Raw genomic sequence first — 7,464 nt, forward strand, 5'->3', positions numbered from 1 at the left:
GGTGGCTGTCGGTTAGGGTCTGGGGGAGGGAGTGGATAAGGAGGGGGGTAGCGGGGTGGGCCGGCCGGCCGGGCCTGGGGGTGTTGGCCCAGTTGGGCCACGGCCCAGGGGGGTTTGCTCTTATTTTTGTTTTCTCTTTTCTCTTTTGTATTTTCTTTATTTTCCTCTTTTCTTTTCTGTTTTATTTTTGTTTCCTATTATTTTAGGTTCTGTAAAAATATATACTTTGCATCTAATTTGAACATTTCGATTTAGTCCACCGCCACAAAAGTCTAGACCCCAATTAATTTGGTTTGATATTTTATCAATCTGTAAAGGCATTTAAATAATCAGGTTTGCTAATATTTAAATCGTTTTAGTGCATTAGAACACATAATAAAAGTGTGGTTCCTTCACAAATATTTAGTAAGGATTATTTGCCACAAACCGAGCATTTTGGTTTTAATGTTTCAAAAGTTTTGTTGTTTGCCTTTCATTCAAATTTGAATTTGGATCGGTTCTGAACTAACGCGAGATTAACGACAGTAACTTTGATGGCTTGGCATCATTAACACGTGATTATTATAGCCTAATTATCCGGGCGTCACAATTCTCCTCCACTACAAGAAATCTCGTCCCGAGATTTAAGAGGGGAGTAAGGGGGAAGTTCTGGTTATTCTAATGGATCTTCTCGAAGAAGTTAATCCCTTTCGTTGATGTCTTCATTTCTTTATTCCAAAGCATCATGATGAAGTTGTCGTCCTTTCTTCAGGGAACTCCATCATACTTACGAATAGGTAAGGGGGTATTCCGGCAGAACGAACCTATGCAAGGTTGACTATCTGGTAGCTAACATAGGGGAAGGTGGCGGAAAGTAACTCTCGAACTGGAACTCAAGAAAATATCGAGAGCAAGTAAGAAGGTACCATGAGAAGTTTCAAGCGGGTAGGCAATCATCCGATGCCTGAAACAAAGTGTAAAAGGGGTCCAGAGCAATGGTAATAAGTTTTGTGTCTGATACCAGAATAGATTACTAGGAAAGTGACCCCGTGAATTACATACGAAGTCAAGCACGAGGAATAACTTGGGCAACAGGGGTGTACAGGAGAGTCAGGTTTCGATCCTGTGAAACTGTGGGTTATGGGCCCACCATGTGGTTAAAAGTAGGAAGGTCGGTGACATCTTGCACGATCATGTAAGCAAGGCATGTCAGAGGAGAGTCTGAGGGTCATGTCGGCAACAACATAGGTACCAAGGGCGAGGGACGAAGAGAACCATTTTCCTGCTCGTTGAAACGAGGCGGACCAATAGGCAAGGTTCCCGTCCATCGGTGGTTACCAAAATGTCAACAACAATAGTAACAAGGTCTTACTGACAGAGTTGTACATCGAGGTGTTTGCACAAGCAGTGGATTATTACTGCTTATATCATATAGATCATAGAAAAGGTTTAAACAAACCAATGGAAGGAAAATATGATCATCAGATTAAACAGAACAATGGAAAGGAAAATATGTTTAAACACATATTTCAAGGGTATATCCTTCCCAAGGACAAGCAGAGCATGATATCCATGTCAGGATATAATGTAGAAAACTCTTTAGGTAGGGGAGAGAATTTTCATGACATTGCCCATACAGCGGTGTTAGGATAACTGATAAATAAAATTTAGCATCGTGCTTCAAATGTTCCTGTTGAAAATCGGAGTACCATTGACATGCTTCGAGATAGCATTGACAGGGTCTTTAGGTGAAGATCCGACTTTAGAAACACGAAGGATCCATCAGGAATAACTTGTAGAATAAGTCTTACAATTTCCTCATGGAAGAATGGCTAAACTTGCTAAAAAGGATACTACAACAATAGGTCCTCCACCCAGGGGGGGGGTGCTAGGCATGACATCATGTTACCGGGTCATCAAAGGACCAACATCATAACTCTTGGAAAGTTGTCCCAACCATCATATCTGACCGAGATTCAGATCCGGTTGGTGTTAGGATACCTCAAACTTAGGATACCTGAGAAGAAAAGGTGCAACGCAAATTGACGAGATGACATGGTAAGATTCTCGGGGAAATGAACTATGAAGCGATTTCCATTAACAAGAGTCCATCATTAACCCAAGGAGAGGACAAGGAGGTGTCTGGTGAACTCAACGGCAATTCACCGAGATTCCCAAAAAATGGACTTCCACCATTAAGTGAACAAGGAGATAACATTTGTCAGATCAAATGATATAAGGAAGTATGCTCGAGGGAAAACATACACAATTAAACATTGGTTGAAGGGTGCGCCCGAAATATGGGTTGGGTTGCACGACCAATGTCAGAATGGTGATTCAATAATCAATAGCCTAAGAATAAACTTTCGACCATTAACTTCAAAAATAGGGTTGCTAGAAGGAAAGAATCCAAACAACACCGTTCACTTGTTGGAATTAACACGGGGACCAAGAAAGAATGGTGATGGTGAGAAGTATTTCCATGTCAAGAATTCTCAAGAGGTGGAACAAATCTCAGAACATTCTTGACATAAAGGATGGTAATACTCCAAGGTAAAGAAGAACAATTGCAGGATAGCAAGGAACTCAAGGTATAACACCAAACATGAACAAGCTTGTGTTGGTGGGAAGGCAATAAAGTGGTCGATGATAATACAATTCATCGAGGGCAAGGATGGTATTTCTCATCATGAATTCAATTGATATCCTGGATGAACTCAGAATGTTGATGATCACGACACCGTTGTCGCGAGAGTTCATGAAGATGTAATCGATCGGCGACGACATCAAGTCAAAGTAATGATGAAGTGAAAGGTTATTGGAACCAAGGGTACAACACAAACTTGAAATCAAGCTTGATGTTCAAAGCGAAATGATATGACAAGGAAGATCGATGTAAGTCTAGCTCATCATCGAAAGTTGCGCTCCGGAAGAAGGACCGGGTAGCACAGTTAAAATTAGCTCGATAATGATATAGCCGATCAGGCTAGGAACGACTTGAAGGATTAATAAATTTGTAAGCAGTGATGGGTTCAAATACTTGTTGAATCGCAATGCGAACTCGATTCAGTTATCGGTGTCTTTGAGTTTTTAATAACTCAGAGCCCGTGAAAAAAAGGTAGTACTTGATGAACTCATAAAAATTTAGGCAGTTCCATAATAATCTCGAGATACCATGGGGTAATACTCGATGACAGATCGAAGTAGAGGTTGGACTGGGGCATTTCTCTGCAGAAGACAAGTGCTTAAACTTGCACGAGAAATGGTATTTAAAGGAGAACATGGTCGGAACCAAGATTGCAAAAAGGCCAGATCCCAGATATAAGATGATCTTATATCAATGGAATAATTAATTTTAAAAGAAGCTTCGATGAGAAGATGTGTATCGTGTCCATGGGCATGAACACAAGGTTCAAGGTCGACTCCCACTTCCCCAATGCACAACCTTTCATTCACTTCTCGCGTTCAATGAAGTTGTAGTGTTGAAATTTTATCTGGCAAAATATCAGAAGAGTACGACTCGTGAAAACTTTCGAGCCCACACATATTAAGGAAGGCATAGGTTCAACCCATCGGGGCATCTTAGAATCATATACCAGAATCTTTAGAAGTAATTAACTCAAGCTCGAAGACATAGCATGGTTGAGAAAGCAGACGATACAATTTACCAAAGGCATTATGTATCAGAGAAAAGGCTCACAAGGTTATTGAATATGAAGGGCGTTGTCAGATAAAATCCAACAAAGGATCTGGTGGTCCACAAGGGATCTGACATGAGCATCGGTACTCAACTAGAGGAAGCAAATTATAGAAACAACTGACTAACTCAATTGTCAAATGCAAAGGAATTATGATTTCCAAATCAAGGGATCAGAAGCAATGCTCTGATTAGGGGTGGATAAGTTGAATAGCCTTAGGGTACAATCAAAGACAATTGGATTGGTCGAGAACCAATTCCAGTTAAAAGGATGGCAGCTCAGCCGGAAAATTAATTTATAAGGATCAATGATGATTGCGTGTATTCGCAAACATATTGAGTCAACGGACTCAAAATGATAATGACAAGGAATGTCATTAAGACTACGAGACTTATGGGATTAACCATAATGCAAGCAAGCAAGAATTTCAAGAGCCAAAGGCTCCAGAGGATTTTAGGAAGATCGAATATTATTTTAAAGACTTTTGTGAAACACATGAACAACTGGGGATGAGCGGATACTCGGCAAGCGCGAGTAATTATCCGTAGGGGTATTCATGCAGCAAGGAACTGCAGGGCAGTAAGCGTAAAGAATTCTCGGAATAACGAAGAGTATTTCAGGACATCTTGTAATAACAAGAGCAACTGGGGATGGCAATATGAACGATAGGTGTAAGTAGTTATCCAGAGGGATTTATCGATGGATGTGAATTGCAAAAGCGATGGTACATAGTCTCGAGAGCACATCGTAGAGTATCTTCGGAATCTTCTGGTTAGCAGACGGTCATCTGAAGTGAGGGGCTCTCCGGGAGAAAGTACTTGCGAGAACCTAAAGTTAGTTTTGTTTTTAGCAAAATCGTTTAACCCGAATAGAAGAGAGTTCAGAATCCCAGAGTAAAGATCGAGGAGTAAAAGATCCTAATACCACCCAATGGCGACGTGGGCCCATGGGCCGCACAGCCATGTTAGTAAAAGTTTTTCAACGACTAGACTCGACTTCGGCCAAGGAGTTGGAAAGGGGATTCCTACAGGCAGTCGGCTCTGATACCAACTTGTGACGCCCCCGATTCAATCGTACACTAATCATGCACGCAAATGTGTACGATCAAGATCAGGGACTCACGGGAAGATATCACAACACAACTCTAAAACATAAATAAGTCATACAAGCATCATAATACAAGCCAGGGGCCTCGAGGGCTCGAATACAAGTGCTCGATCATAGACGAGTCAGCGGAAGCAACAATATCTGAGTACAGACATAAGTTAAACAAGTTGCCTTAAGAAGGCTAGCACAAACTGGGATACAGATCGAAAGAGGCGCATGCCTCCTGCCTGGGATCCTCCTAACTACTCCTGGTCGTCGTCAGCGGGCTGCACGTAGTAGTAGGCGCCTCCGGTGTAGTAGGGGTCGTCGTCGACGGTGGCGTCTGGCTCCTGGACTCCAGCATCTGGTTGCGACAACCAGAAAGAAAGGAAAGGGGGAAAAAAGGGGGGAGAAAGCAACCGTGAGTACTCATCCAAAGTACTCGCAAGCAAGGAACTACACTACATATGCATGGATATATGTGTAAGGAGGCCATATCAGTGGACTGAACTGCAGAATGCCAGAATAAGAGGGGGATAGCTAGTCCTATCGAAGACTACGCTTCTGGCAGCCTCCGTCTTGCATCAAGTAGAAGAGAGTAGATCGAAGTCCTCCAAGTAGCATCTCCAAGTAGCAAATCCAAGTAGCATCTCCAGTAGCATCGCATAGCATAATCCTACCCGGCGATCCTCTCCTCGTCGCCCTGTAGAAAAGCGATCACCGGGTTGTCTGTGGAACTTGGAAGGGTGTGTTTTATTAAGTATCCAGTTCTAGTTGTCATAAGGTCAAGGTACAACTCCAAGTCGTCCTGTTACCGAAGATCACGGCTATTCGAATAGATTAACTTCCCTGCAGGGGTGCACCACATAACCCAACACGCTTGATCCCATTTGGCCGGACACACTTTCCTGGGTCATGCCCGGCCGTGGAAGATCAACACGTCGCAGCCCCACCTAGGCACAACAGAGAGGCCAGCACGCCGGTCTAAACCTAAGCGCACAGGGGTCTGGGCCCATCGCCCATAGCACACCTGCATGTTGCGTACGCGGCCGAAAGCAGACCTAGCCTAGTGGCGTTCCAGTCCAATTCGGCGCGCGCCGCTCCGTCGCTGACGTCTGAAGTGCTTCGGCTGATACCACGACGTCGGGATACCCATAACTACTCCCACGTAGATGGTTAGTGCGTATAGGCTCGTAGCCAGACTCAGATCAAATACCAAGATCTCGTTAAGCGTGTTAAGTATCCGCGAACGCCGAACAAGGCCAGGCCCACCTGTCTCCTAGGTGGTCTCAACCTGCCCTGTCGCTCCGCCACAAAGTAACAGTCGGGGGCCGTCGGGAACTCAGGCCCACCACTACCTGGATGGAGCCACCTGCCCCTTCAGCCCCCATCTCCAAACAGTATCACCAGTAATGTAACAGTGTAAAGTATATAGTATATGCCCGTGATCACCTCCCGAAGTGATCACAGCCCAGTAGTATAGCATGGCAGACGGACAAGAGTGTAGGGTTACTGATGGAACACTAGCATCCTATACTAAGCATTTAGGATTGCGGGTAAGGTATCAATGACTGTAGCAGCAATGACAGGCTATGCATCAGAATAGGATTAACGGAAAGCAGTAACATGCTACACTACTCTAATGCAAGCAGTATAGAGAAGAGTAGGCGATATCTGGTGATCAAAGGGGGGGCTTGCCTGGTTGCTCTGGCAAGAGAGAGAGGTCGTCAACTCCGTAGTCGAACTGGTCAGCAGCAGCGTCGGTCTCGTAGTCTACCGGAGAGAAGAGGGGGAAGAAATAATGAATACAGAGCAAACAAAGCACCACAAAATATATCAAGGCAATACGCGGTGTTCGGTGTGCCCTAACGCGGTAGTAGGTGATACCGGTGAAGGGGGGAAAACATCCGGGAAAGTATTCCCGGTGTTTCGTGTTTTCGGGCAGAGGAGCCGGAGGGGGAAAGTTGCGAGTTCGATAGGTTAGGGGTGTGTGGCGGACGAACGGACTGCGTATCCGGATTCGTCTCGTCGTTCTGAGCAACTTTCATGTTGAAAATATTTTAATCCGAGTTACGGATTAAAAGATATGATTTTCTAAAGATTTTATTAATTTCTGAAATTTAATTAATTATTTAATTTAATTCGAAAATGGATTTATGACATCAGCATGATGTCATGCTGACGTCAGCAGTCAATAGGGTTGACTTGGTCAACCTGACATGCGGGTCCAGTGGGACCCACCTGTCATTCTCTGTTTAGTTTAATTACAGATTAGTTAATCTAATTAGTGATTAGGTTAATCTAATCAGGATTAATTAACTTAATTAATTACTTACTTAATTAATTAATTAACATTTTAATTATTTTAATTATTATCTATTTATTCATTTAACATTTTTTTAATTCTTTTTTAAAAAAAACGTTATGGGGCGGGGCCCCCTAGTCAGTGGTCCGGGGGCTAGCGGGTTGGGCGTTGCGGCGCCCGACTGGGCGTTCGCCCAAATCGGCGGGCGAGGAGGACCGGGGCATGGCCGGGCGGCCACCGGAGGGGAAACGCCTAGGGGGGAAGCAGCAGGGCGCCAGGGCGCGACGGCGGGTGCGGGCGCGAGCGGAGAGAGAGGGAGGGCCGGGGTCGAGGGTGCGGTCGGTGGTGCCGGAGCACGACCAGGGGCTGAGCGGGGTGGCCGCGGGCGCCGGAGCG

Source organism: Triticum aestivum, chromosome 6A (assembly GCF_018294505.1).
Source record: "Triticum aestivum cultivar Chinese Spring chromosome 6A, IWGSC CS RefSeq v2.1, whole genome shotgun sequence".
Taxonomy (NCBI): domain Eukaryota; kingdom Viridiplantae; phylum Streptophyta; class Magnoliopsida; order Poales; family Poaceae; genus Triticum; species Triticum aestivum.